This window comes from Corvus hawaiiensis, chromosome 3, assembly GCF_020740725.1.
Source record: "Corvus hawaiiensis isolate bCorHaw1 chromosome 3, bCorHaw1.pri.cur, whole genome shotgun sequence".
Classification (NCBI taxonomy): Eukaryota; Metazoa; Chordata; class Aves; order Passeriformes; family Corvidae; genus Corvus; species Corvus hawaiiensis.
Genome location: NC_063215.1, coordinates 100,137,172 through 100,151,524, shown reverse-complemented (window position 1 = coordinate 100,151,524; position 14,353 = coordinate 100,137,172). Strand labels below are relative to the sequence as shown.

The 14,353-nt window shown below is 42.7% G+C and overlaps 1 protein-coding gene across 1 annotated transcript in view; it reads right to left on the bottom strand.

Moving 5' to 3' along the window:
• The window catches only part of LOC125323352, a 29,190-nt gene extending 26,337 nt beyond the window's left edge, over positions 1–2,853 (bottom strand). Inside the window, exon 1 of the mRNA XM_048298226.1 lies at positions 2,385–2,853. The gene's annotated coding sequence lies outside the window, so the exon portion shown is untranslated. The remainder of the gene's footprint in view (positions 1–2,384) is intronic.
• Positions 2,854–14,353: the final 11,500 nt, after the last annotated feature.

Below are 14,353 nucleotides of genomic sequence, written 5' to 3'. Positions count from 1 at the left end.
TAGAAATGTAGAATGAATCCAGCCTCCATCTTGCAAATTCTATTGCAAGGTGTTTACAAAAGGCAGTAAAAGGATTTTTGGAGAACATGCTACTGAACCATTCCTGACTGTGGAATGGCTTGCAGGCAAACGAATAACTGCAGTGTCGAATTTTAAAGAGATCCAAAATAACTTTCTTTTTTGCTCTCCGTGAAACCATTCCAAGCCTGAGACTCTCAGAACACAAACAGTTGATACAGTCTGTCCTATATGATGAAAAATTGCCTTCAAATAGATCATAAGACCCTGACCACCACCTCTCTAAAGTCACCTCTCTTAAACTGACAAAACCTGGGCAATTGTTGAGAAAGGGCTTGTGCTGACTTTATACCCCTCTGCTCAGCACGAACCACAAAAGCATCCTGTACAAAAATGGAGAATGACTATGCTTGATGAATTAAGGCCATAAATTGAGCCTCAACCTCGTAACTATTGATCCGATTTCCTTCAGGCTCACTGGGAACATTACTGCTCTATTAGAATTTTATGGCTCCTTAGTCAAGGATACTCTCATCAGTTTTATTCACCTTCCTCAGTGAAAAACATTAACTTGTTGGAGAGGGTCCATAATAGGGTGTGAAGTGTGGCACTGGCTCTAAAGCAAGATATTAAGATGGAAGCTGGTGACTTTATTTGCAGTAGCAGCACAGGGGAGGACAGTAACTCAGTGCCCTATGGTATCAGCTCAGCTATTCAATAGCAAAAGCCCACTCCTGCCATTGCAATGTATATTATAAGCACCAATTGGTCAAGTGGGCACTGTTGTTCAACAGCGACGTCTAGCCAGCCTGTCAGTCCAAGGATTGCATGGGCTCCTCCTTGAAGTCCAGGCACTCAGGACCAGAGCCTAGATTCTAGAAACATATCCCTGTGGAGATTAACAGAATCAAATAACTGTGTGCCCACTTATTATTTCACATTTTACATTATTATTACTATTTCACACACAGTGAAATCAAGCATCCCCTCCTATCTGACATGCATGGTAGTCTCAGTGAAGTCCAATTATATTTGTTAATCACAATCAGAGAGACTGTTCCACCTGCTGGTAGATATATCATGTTGTTAATTAACAAGGTGATAGATCTAACTACTAACAGTTGGTATCCAGCATTGCTCCCACCCCAATATGGGAGAACAGGAGCATAGATAAGACTACAGAGAACTCAATCTTGAGTGGGACACTCCTACACACATTGCCCAGAAACCCAGTGAAAACTCTGCCTTTAATTTTCTTGTGTCACATCATTAACTCAGCTCATTTGCTGACTTCTGGGTCTTTTTTTCAGCATGACAGCTCTTCTTCTCCCTGCCAGTGACCGTCTGCATTTCAGGTCACTGAACCCCACCTTCTCGATTTCGTGTGGTGCCCATTATTTTACAACGTGTTTAACACGTTCTCTTCTTGCTGGAGCTCCAGTCCAGGTAAATCACAAAGCAAGGCCCATGCCTGGGAAAATACAGATGAAGAGCAGGACACAGCTGAGTGGCAGGAGTGAGTGGTTGCAAATGGAGCAGAAGCCTCACATGAGAATCTCTGGGAAAGCACAAAGTTGGGAAGGGTGCACACTTGGGTTCCACGAGAAGTGGAAAGATGAAGCGAGAAAAGACAGACAAAGATCAAGATAGATCTTTAGGGTTTGACTCTAAAAACATGAGCAGGTATAATGCCCTAATGGAGTAAGAAGGTTCACCTGAAAATAGCTCGAGCAAATACTGGCAGGGTTTCTTTGCCCTTATACAGTACTGCCAACAGTAAGCAGGCAGTCCTGTAAAATAAGGCTTCCAAAATCAGAGACTGATGTAAAAAAACTCCAGAGAATAGAAAACAATTGTAAATGTCTTGTATTTGACCCTGTAAGACCACATTTTCACACTTTCTACATGATCAAAAGATGGTGGGTATTCATGCAGTCTGTGAATATAAGAGCCAAGAAATCACCCAGTTATTTCAGGACTTCTGCTTAGCTGTGAAGAAGATCTGAATTAGTCAGGCCTGGAATAAAGAACTTTAGGAAGATGATGGAGGAAAGACAGGCCTTTCCAGCTTCCCAGCCATCTGTGGGCAGTGATCTTACATCATATATCATTCATGCAAGATGTTTAGTAGTTGCTGTTAAATAGGATCAGCAAGACTAGAGCCTTGACCACAATGAAATAACGTGAAGGAGAAGTGACAATATGAACACTTCCCATACTGACAAATTCACATCAGCAGTCCTCACAAGGCCTCTCCTGGTGGCTGTTCCATTAGGCTGCCTGTCAGACTCTGGGACGGTACAAAACCCTTTTGGAATGCCAAACAGCTCGTTCTGCCTTTGGTACGAGCACTTTTTCATACTCACCTTTCAGTTACCTGTTTTCTGATTTCTGCCTCCCAAAGATGAGCTGAGCATCTCGGTCTTCAGTCTCATTGTGCTGCTCCTGGCAGCCATCAAAGATTCCACACACATCTGGAACAGAGCTGCAGGTGCTGCTCCACCAGTATTTCCTTTAACTAAACAAAAGCTGCAAAAGCAAAGTTTAGGAGCTGAGATTTACCCAAAAAGGCCACTGTCAGCACTGACTTGAACCAGAGAATGCTGTATGCCAAGCAGGTACCAGAAGTTCTAAATTCAGCCTTGCATCACATCTAGAAATTACTGTTGGGCCAGGCCGACTCCCTACATGATTCCTCCTCTCTGTTTGTACAGATTGACAGGAGGCTTCTCTTCCCTCTCTAACCTTAACTTTGCTTTCTGTATTGTGTATATACAGTGCAGTGGGTGCCAAAGGTAAGTCTACATTTCCTTTCCCAATATGCAAAAGTCAGAATGTAGGTATGACATGATTTATTTCATAGTGCAAAGACTATCTATTCATAGCAGACTCTGTTTGCTTCAGACATGTGGTTTTCCTTCCTTTTAGATAGTGTATTGTTTGTCTTTTTCATTTGTATTAAAAATAAAATCTTTGAGACCTGCAAGCAAGAGAGAAAAAAAATATATATTTCTTCTGAAACTAACAATTCTCCAAACAGGAAGGTTAGCTTTTTCCTGTTTAGACATTATGTTCAAAGAGAGGAAGTTGGGATTTTCAATGATAATAATAATTACATGGTATGTAAACATCAGTAAGTATCAAAGAAAGCTTCACTCAATTCAGTGTGTCCCAAATACTGTTTAGAGTATTTTTACCAATTCACCAGTCTCTTCCAAAGCTGAATTTATGAGCAGTCATTGCACTGGTTTGATCACCATGTACAAGATCCCGCAGTGTAAGAAATCAGGCTGCCTCAAGCCTGCATGGAGGGCAGTGATGAACAGGAGTGGAGCAAATGGAGAATCCTCATGCAAAACAACACTTTGAGATGGCAGATTTGCAGATTTGGGGGGAGTGTTGAATCAGGGTTGTATCTACCAGGCTGTTCATGCTGCTACCTAAAGCTAAGTACTTCAAGTCGTGAAGTCTGTTGACACTGTTCCTAAAAATTGGATTGGCAATGTAATTTCAGCATAGAGATCAGGTGCAGTATCAAAACATATTTGGCACATGTGGGACCATGTAGCAGTGAACCTCGAAGTGTTGTACAAAGATGAGTGCATGTTATTATCTCCTCTCTAAAGATGGAGGAATTGAGGCAGAGAGAATGAAGTTATGTACCTTTGGTCACGGGCAGCACTGGGAAGAGAGCTCAGGTTTGTCAAGGCTCTTAGGTCGGTTTGCTTGGTTTAGTAGGAGTTTTACAACAGGTATTTTTATTACCTTGGAAATTAAAGTCTTCTATTTATCTGCAGAACTAATTAACAGTGTAAGGCCTCCACTTAGTGTGCTACCAGTCTGCCCATGTGGGACAGAACTGCTTTTACAGGGAGGAGAAGGCAGCTGAGGAGTCACTGAGCATCACCAACTTGATCTGAGCCTATTCAGGATGGGAGCAAGAACCCACTGGGCATTTCACTGGGAGTTGCTAACACTTTTCTGGTACCCACATGGTCTGATATTTCTGATGAGGGTTTGCAAATTATGAATGATAGGAAAAATCATGGAAGACATATGGCACCATAAGCACACTGTCCTCAAGAAGATGGACCTGTGGGAACATGAGCAATGGAGTAGGGAGAATAGGAAGAAGGCAAGGTAATTTGAAATACATGAACTCTATTTTGAGAACTCTCAGATACTAAAATTCATCCATGATCATGAAAAATCTTTGGAATGGGCCATTTGAATATGTTGCTTCAAAACAATGAAGCCTAAGAATTTAACGTCAATAAGAAGAAAAAGGTTAAACAATAAATTGTACAAAGTATGAGAAATGAACAAAACTATCCTAACTATAACCTCCTTTTTTCCAAAGAACTGATGTTCTGGACTTTATTCCCTTTCACTCATCTGAAAGGGAAACCCCAGGCCCATATACCCAGCTTTCCCTTTGGGATGGTGAGAAATGCCACTTGCTTTGTGTAAGAGCCTTAGCACCTGCAGCCCTCCTGACATAAACATCCAACACTCCCAAAAAGCAGGCCTTGAATTTCTCACTCCTCTCCTAGGGAGAACAGCCTTCAAGCTGCATTCCAGCTGCCTCTTGGAAGCAATCTTGCACTTTTCAGTGTCAGCTTTCTTAATTTCAAACTTTAACTGATTTGCATCTCCTTTTTGTAATCTCCCTTGCTCCACACCATCAAACATCCCTGGACCATCTTTTGTTACAAACGGATGTGCAGCCACCCAGGAAAAGCCCATCCTGTGCAGTAAGGGAGGACTAAGAGCAGCTGAGAGGTACCATGAACGTCTGTGTGATTAAACACAAGTTAGGGAAGATGTGCAAACCATTTACCGAGGTATGTCCACCATACCCACTACCCAGGCTTCAGAGAAAAGCCATGGATTAATCAAAGCCCTTCCTCATGTCTCTGAAGTCTGGGCTGCACTTCTCCTGCCAGAGGCAAGACCTTTTAAGAAGACGCCAGCTCAGTCTTCAGCTGTAGCAGCCAGTGCTGCCCCTGACAGACCTCATGGCACGAGGCAAAATACAGGCTGGTGTGGAACAAAGAGAAATCCAGAACACACATCACCTTTGCCAAATCCCTTGATACCTTTCAGGGACACATCCAGCAAGAGGAAAAATGTTGGCTGTCAGTTAGTACAAAGCCAGTGGTATTTCATTCAGTTCTGTCTTTACAATTCTTTATCAGGAACAATTTTGGAATGTGACTTGATGGAGAACAGACCCGAGCTGGGAATGACAGAGCTTGGTTAGTTTAAATAAAGGGGGAATTTCTTCTTTTTTTGTTCCTAAACTTGAGATATGCTTTAGAAAAGCCCAAGCAGTTTTCTGCCCTGTTTTCTATTTTTGTGCAATTTTCCTCACCTCCTTGCTGAAGATGGAAACAAATCACTTCATGAAAGAAAAGAAAGATTAGAAAAGATCTTTAGTCTGAAAGAGCTGAAGAACCCAGAGAAGCAGGAGTACCAACAACAGCTGCAGGAAAGGTATATCTGAAGTCAACAGATGTTTTCAGTGCGAAGGAAGAGGAGCTGCACTACTACAGAGGGCACCGTCCCTGTCAGCTCACTGTCTATTCATATTGTAGATGATCATATGAAAGACAAAGAATGGTATGAGAGGCCAATAACCTGAAATAATGGAGACAAATTCAACTTCTAAAGAATCTTGTGCAAAGATGCCTCACTTTTTCATCTTTTTCGTGAGAAGACAGCACAAGCCCTGTATCATAAGGGTGCTGTAATTGTAGAGATATTAAAACTGAGAGACAATTAAACAACATGCTGATGAAGCAATGTAAACACAGAAGACAGATAAGAGCTTGGCCTTTTTTAATTTACTCAACTCCTCTTAAGAGACGAATCCATAGGCTTATCCTATGGCTGTGGAAGTATACTGGGACTCGTCTTCACACCCAGAAGAACTTAACTCTAAGGACAGACATTATTTCAGGTTTTTGCTAAAACTGGAAAATCTTTCCTATTTAGCATGACTTCTGAAAAGAGAATCATGTAGTTCACTAGAAAGTGGGAACCCACTCCCCCTGGGTGTTCTTCCTTTCGAGTATTTGCTCATACTTCTGTGGTCGTTTTTGCTAACAGTGTCCTTTTCATCAGTGTTCTTCTCTGAAGAGACTCATTCATAATATTCTCATTTGGGTACACACACATTTGCCCCCTTGACACTTCAGAAATCCGCAGTTCCATTCATACCCCAGCACACACATCAGAAGGCTGTTTAAAAAGCCCCAGGAAGTTTGCTCAGACATGCTATTTTAGGAGACCTGGACTGGGTCTTGGAATTTTACAATATTTAGAGGATTTGGCACCGTGACTGTTTCCACACCAGGCCATGTGTGCCGACAGAACGCAGAGCGTACGCCTCATGAGAGAGGAATAAGCTACCTGCAAGCTGAGCCATGAAGAGAAGGCCTATAAAATGCTTAAGAGTGGCTGTAGTAAATGATTTGGGGAAGACTGACCCAGTCAGCCAACAGCCTGACCCTGAAGAGAGAGGCAGGCCAGGCTGCAGGTGGCCAACCATGGTACACACGCTGGGGACACATCCGTGCCCTGCGAGGAGGGAGGGCACCCAGGAAAGGTGGTCCTGCCTGAGGATGGGTTATAACACAGTTTGGAGTTAGCTGAAGGGACAGAATTAAACTATCTTGTTCATGTTACAGCACTACAGAGCACACAGCTACAAAGCCGGCCACCTCCTCTGCACAACTCCACCAGGCCGACACATGTGCTACAGTCCTAAAATCACTGACAGATAAAAGGGCTGCCCAGTTGTTTCAAGCCCGAGGAGTAAGAACAATAATTGCAGTTTTCTACAGAGCTCCAACATACTTGTTGGGAGCTGCAGAGGCACCAGAGATGCACCTTTGTAGTCCATCCTGCTGATCCTGTGGTGAGGAGGCAGCAGCGACACTCTACAAGCTTTATCCTTCTCATCCAACAGGCAGCCGGGGACACCTGCACAGACACCACTGACTGACCTCAGAGAACTGCACCAGGGACACTCTCAGCAAACAATCATTTCTGCCACTCAAGTTACTCTCCATAGGCTCCTTGCAGGGTCTAGGGTTTAGGAAGGATCCATGACTCACCTCAGGTTTGCATGTACTCAGTATTTGCAAGCCCTTAGGAAAGAGGCCTGACACTACAAATTAGGGACCTATCAGGAATACCTGGAGGAAAAAATATTTTGCAAAGTAGGTTACTGCAAGTAACCATTATGGCTGGGCTGTTCTGCCGTCCCAATTTTCAGAGGAATGTGGTATTTCTCGGATGTCTGTTCTTCCATGGGAGCAGGACATTTATCCAGAAACTGGTTCGTGCTTCACATTCATGAGACACAGCAATGGGTGATGAAATTCACTGAACAGACCTGCATCAACAGCAGCACAACAGCAGCTCTTCTCAGCAAAGCCTCACCCTCACTACTGCTGTGCTGTAGACTTCCCAAACGGCCTCAGAATCCAAGTTTTTAACTCAGTAACTTACTGCTCCCTGACCTTGGTTTTACCCCTTTGAAGGAAAAGCTTAGCAGGAGACACTCTGAAGGGATCCACTTGTACTTCACATAGAGAAGAAGCAGCTTTTCTTCCAGCGACCCTTTGGTAGCCCTTACTGAGGTTGGAGATCTCCCCATATCCTGTTGACTGTGCCTCCTTGGCATGACAAAGCAGCACATCCTGCCTGAACCTATGAACCCGAGGCCAGGCCTCATCTTGAGAGCTCCAGGATACATGCATTAATAATGCCTGATGATCTACCCCAATGTGTTTGGTGCCGTAGTCACTGAAATGCAGCATTGCAGAATATCGCTCTGTTCTCCTGGAATGTGCGTCTGGAGCCAGAATCCTCACTTAGAGCTGCTACACCACCAAACACCCTGCACAGCAAAACCAGCACAGATTTCAGACGGGAGCTGCTGGGTTTATTCTGACTTCCTGCAAAGACTAGACATGTATCGAGCCTCAGTTTTCAAAGTAGCGTCTGGGATCAATGCAAACCTTTGTCACAAGTGGCTCAAGGTGCAAGGCTCAGGCTGCCTCCCACTGAGATCCAGCAGCTGCAAGCATCTCTGACAGACTGATAGCTGTTTACACAGCAGTAAATATTTTCTTACTCCATCTATTTATACTTTCATGTCACTTCAGAATTATTTATGTTTTTATTTTAAATCAAAGATACCAAGAAGGCTATATAATTCTGTGTGTTACTTCACAGTTTGATAGAGAAAACATGACCTAGAAGGGTAAGAGTCTGAGAAGTGAGATGTGATTACTTTAGCAGAAAGATTAATTAAATAAAATTCCTCAAGATCTAATCCCTCCTGCCTAGCTCCCACTTGGCTTTTGTGACTGCTCTGCATGTTTCAATCTACCCACTGAGAAGTCATTGAAGGGGATAAAGGTTGCAGCCCACCTGCCTGGGTGATATCCACTGACTTTGAGGAGGATGGGAAAAACATCTTTGACTGATATTTGCTTTCAGATTTATGAGAAATAAACCCAGTCAGTAAGTTGGTGACTGGTTAATGAATGTTTTGGCTTTGATGAGTCATCTGAGATGTGAACCTGAGAAATATCTGGATGGTTGTAAGCTGGATGAACTGGGGAGGATAAGTCTTACACAATTATGTTGTGGTAAAAAGAGAACCAGGGACCACAAGTCAGAAGAGAACAAAAGGGCTTGAAAATCAGAGAAAACTAGAGAAAAACAAAAAAACACAGAAAAACAAATAAGCTTTTTAGATTTTAAGCAATCTAAGATCTGACCCAGCTTCATCAATAGAAAGATACCCAGGGAAATCCACAGATACCTTAGGTTTTTTTAAAAATGCATTTTTACTACATCTTGAGTAGATAAATCCTACAACAAGAAGTATAATCTTTGTTTTCCAAAATCTTAGCCCTTATTGAGAAATTTTATAAAACAGTATTAGATCTTGATGGGGCAAATCAGATGATCTCAGAGCTGGACCAGCTTCTGACTTACAGCATTCAAAATTATCAAGATTATTCTTCTGCAGATGTGGCCTTAAGCATTTTTAAAATATACAGCTGTCTATGAATTCCACATATAAGAACGAAAAAATTACAGAAAGGGACCAACACAGTGACTCACAACTCAAATCCCCCTTAAAAAAAGAGATGTCTCTGTCCCTTCCCAAAATGTGAGTCACAATTCTCTGACATGGGCCAGAAATCTGCCCTCTAGTTCTCAGATAATGGTATTTTTAACACAGCAGTATCTAGTGATTAAGGAATTGCAAGGCCTCTTGGAGAAACAAAAAGGGCTGCTACACCCAGGTTCCAACCAAACTGCATGACCCCTGGGGAGAAGACATCCTTGTGGATGAATGTGGGATGGGAAAACAAAGATACAAGGACTGCTCTTGACAAGGCACAATCTCTGTGTTTTCCCCGTGACAACCACAGACTTCCACAGTCATAGCAGGAATTCATTTGGCAACAGAAGCTTATTAATACATATTTTAAATAATTCCCAGGAACTTCTAGGATGCCTCTAGGAACTTCTTCAAAAGGTGTCTTAGCAATCAGGCACTTCTGTTTCACAAGTCAGAGTATAAGCACACGGGAAAATCAACTACTCAGGAACTGCTCTAAGCAGGAGCCCTGAGCAACATCTGCCCTGGTACATCAGCCTCCTGAAATTAGGTTTGACTTTGCAAAAAGGAGTGTGCAGGTATCCTTGTCAGCTCCAGAGGCAGGAGACAGGAATGGCACTTTAATAATCCACTTAAAAGTAATGAAACAGCCATTTATCCTAATTGGAAGAACACTAATTATATCAGAAAGTGGCACACTCTTAGATGGCAGAGTGCAGATGCTATCTAATCAAGCCTAATGAATAGGTAAAGTGTCCTGACAGAGCATCTGTGCATCACTCACGCATTCCTGCAAACAGAAAAATTGGGCTGTAGGGAGCTGATCTGGAACTGTTGGTTTTAAAATGGAAGGTTAATTATGGTGGCTGGATACATGTTCTTAATCTAAAAACACGTTCCCACCATGAGCCTCGAGGGATGTTTTCCTTTTGAAAGAAATGAAAGTGGCTGGAACGTGAGGGTACATCCAGTGTGGAAGGCTGTAGTGGTTACTGGGAACATGTGAGGCACTCCCTTCTATTCATGGGACAGGAGAAGGCTCAAGATGGCCTTTGAGTGAAGCCACCACAGCTGGTAAGTCACAGGGGTGAATCTTATGCTGAAATGTCTTTGCTTTCTCTCTAGCTGGCTCCCAGCAAACAGAAGAGAGGCCTTTGGTACTGCTGCTGGGAGGAGAAGGCCAGTTCCAGAATCTTCCCAGCCAGACAAGTCTGGAGGGCAGCAGAAGGAGAGTGTACAGCCCTGGGCTGGCACGAAGCACCTCACAAACCCTTCAGCCCCCGTCCTTCAGGACAGCAGTGGGGCCACTTCAGCCAGGCTCTGAATGAGACCTCATTTGCTCTGCCTTAGCAAGGAGAAGGGTGGTTGGGATGCAAGGGCTGGGAATGGACATAAAACAAGGATCAGTGAAGAGGTCCTGGAGAGCACACTGGAGATCAGCACTCCTGGAAGAGGAGACTGTTATTGCAAGGGGAGTACAGGGGTCTTGCCTTCAGCGGTCACACAGATACCCTGGTGCATTTCTAAGAAGTGAGCTGGGTTTTCTATGAGCTGTTCAGTGATGAGATCCCAACATCTATGGGAAAAAAAAGAGGAAAATCTTTGACACCTTCTAAAAAAACCTCTAATGAGGAATAGCAGTGAATTAACAAAGTTGCAACCTTTGCCAATGAAAAGAAGTCATCAGACTTTGCTCTGGTGAGCAAGACACAATGTTAAAGTCAGAAAACATTTACCCTCAAGCCACATTAGTCAGAGCCTTAAAATATTAGCAGAACTGGCTGCATGGAAGCCATGCGAACAGCACTGGGTTTATGTACTGAAGATGCCAAGTAAACACACAAGTCTTGACCAAACAAGTACTGCACTGACAGCTCATCTGGAAAAAGAAAAAAAATGCCATGAGGGATGTAATAAAACTCCAAGCAAAATGTGCTCCCAGCCAAAAAACCAAAACAAACCTCAACAACTCAGGATAAAAAGACATTCACGGCCTCTGAATGCTTACTGAGATTAAACATAAAAGCCTCTTCAACTTATCTCGAGTTGTGCTTTCCTCTTAATGTCAAAGGGTACCCTGCCGCATAGGAAGATGTTTATACCCTCTCATGGGAAGCCAGAGGCTTCAGATAAGGGAGTGTCTTTGGAAGAAGAGAGCTTTAAAGACTTGGGAAGATAGCCTTTATTATCAGCCAACCCTCTATTGGGTTGGTGAGATTCCTGTTTGATTTGGCTGCAGTCTCTAGTCTCAAGTTCCTGCCCCAGCTTTTAAAATAGAACAAGATCTCCCTGCAGCTGAAAAAGGGTGAAGGGTGGAACATGTAAATAGCAATTAAAGCAAAAATCTTGTTTTTAAAAAACCCTCCCCTAAAAGATACTCTGTGCTCTTCCCCAGTGGCCGAGGCAGGCGGGCTGACAAAGCCAAGCATGCTCCACAAACCAGCTCAAGTTAAATGTGACTTTCCCAGCTATTTCAGGCTGCAGATGACAACACAACCCTGATGTCACTCTTCCTTGGTCTCACGATTAGAGGCAATTCAACCAAAAGGACAGACTTCTTGACTGGGGTTCATGAGTGCTGGGGGCTGTCCTGGCTTCCCCAGCAGCCTGGAAGGTAATAACCTTGGGGCATCTCTCTACTTTCTGAACTATTTTTGAGACCTGTAAATAAGAAGTTCTGCATCAGGTATTAGTATATATTCTTACGATCAGTGGGGTTTGTTCCATACCGATTGGTAAGACTACCTAGAAAAATAAAACAGCTAAGCAAACCGAACTTGGATTGGGGAATAAGAGCCCCCCCAAATTCCTTCCTTCCCATCATGGAATAGCCCTGTCAGACTCGTCTGAGTGTGCTAAGATCCCATTTACTGCTCATGTTTTGTGACCTTCCCTCACCTGTTTCTCAGTTTTTCACTGTACTCTTATAAATCATGACTTTCTTGTCTCTCAGCATTTCAATCAATACATAAAATGTCAGATGAGATACACTAATGTAATTTCATAATGTGATTTCACTTTTCAGAGAAAGAATCAGAAAAGCTATTATTGGGACAGGAAGAACTAGGTAATCGATAAAGGGCACTTTAAAGGCAAAATTCTTAACAGTTTTTTGAGTACAGCATTTGGCTTTGGATTATACACAGGTGGCTTCTGTGATATGCTACAAACCAGAATTTCTTCCAAAACCTAAGCACATCTACAACTGACCTTGGACAGAGTATCCACTGGGATACCAAAGTAGATATTTAAGTGGCAGTACCTTGAGAGTTCAGTTAGGCCATGGAAGTTTTTCAGCATCTACGATAACTTTTTATATAGCATTATTATCATGTGCTATATAAAATTTATATAAGGTTTATATGTCATGTGGAAGTCATCACACTCCAGCCCATTGCTTTCTGTCTCATTTCCAAGCAATATCTGACATATGGGATGTATCTAAGGTGAAGTCTCTCCAAGCATGACAACACTGTACAGAGCTCTTGAAGAGCTGCAAAGTGCGAGGCGTGAAATGGAATCAGCTACAAAACTCTGGGGAATAATTAAAGAGTTCATACAAGGGGAAAAAAAAATCCCACCTCAAAAATTCAGGCTATTTTTTGAATCAGTGCTCCAAAAAAGACAAATCCAAGACACAGACAAGACCCAAACTTAGTCCTGCTGGCTCTGGAAGCAGAGCTGTGCAAGGACAAGATGAAATTCTGCTCATGTGTGTGCACATTTTCTCTCCATTTTTTCATGGCCATATCATCCCACTGATATTTTTCAGTTGGGATTCTAGGGAAGACGGCTTCAGGTAGTCTCTTCCAGGAGCAGATTAGGAATGTCTGACAATTTGTGCCATGTAACAGCAGGCTGCAGCTCCTGAGCACGTTGTAAACTTCCCTCTGTTCTCTGAAGGATCAGCATTATCCTCCCTCCACTGCTCAGACTTGAGAGCACAGAGAAATTGAATAGTACACATCATTGGAAAAGACAGAGTCTGGGCTGTAATCACAATCCTTATGTTTCTTGCTTTAACCACCACTTGGACCATCCAAAATCTTTTCAAAGAATAATGGAATAGTTCCAGTTTTTCTCAGCTGAGTCATTGAACTCAGGTTTTGCCCAGTGACTGGTTGGACACAACGAACACCTCAGCAGGAAACACAAGTAACTTTCTGTGATTGCAGTTTCACTGTACAGTCTTGATGACCAGTCTCGTTTCAACTTGTAAAAGCTTTTGCTTCATAGGGAGGGAGGTTTGGTCAAGATTAAAAAAAGTCATTGCATTGCACAATTATTCTTAAAACACCCCTAATTTCCAAGTGCCTTTGCCAAGGAAAATATAATAAATGGGTTTTTTTGAAACATGGAAATAAGCAAAGAAGCAGAACTAAGAATTACTGGGATAGACTAATTTGAGATGGGAGGGAAACTCAAACAGAAATGAGGGAATACAGCAAGGGGCATTGGCACAATGCTGTATGGACATCTTGATAAGAATCACAACTGCCCCAAAAAATTCACTGAAACCAGAGGGATCTCAGATATTTTTTAGCACTGATAAACTGTGTGGATGCCAGCACCTGAACGAAGATGCAACTTTTCCTAAGAGAAAAGAAAGAAAGAAAGTGAAGGGCTCTGAAGATCCAGGCATCTTCACATCGAAAGATCAGCAATATAGGAGAAAGAAATGCATTTTTTTTCAAATTCTCTGGTGCTAAAATGACCAGGAACCCAGACTTCACTGGAGCTAGATTTCCTCTGTAGCTTCTACTCACAGGGACTCGCTTTGCCAAGCATCAGGCACACATGGCAGAGCCAGAGAAGTCTGGGCAGTTACTGGTTTTAATTGTTACCTGAAAGTGTGGAAGGTGACTTCACCTTGAGGTGACAGAGATAAAGCAGGTACCTTGGGCACTGTTACACAGAGACAACTTAATTTCAGTGTGTGCCTTAAAGCAGAAAAGGTTATGTGGGCAATTTGACACAGGCATACCTGACATTCTTCCCAAATTGAGTGAAAAGACCAGCCTGTGATTTATAAAAGAGAAGACAAAGCTGCACAAAGGCCAGGGGCAGGAAAGAGATCAAAGTCTTAAACAAAACAAGCTTTTCTTATCAGATTGAGGTGCTTTTTCATTTCAGAAAACATTTAAAATATTAATTTCCAGCAAAAATCATACATTCAGAATCATC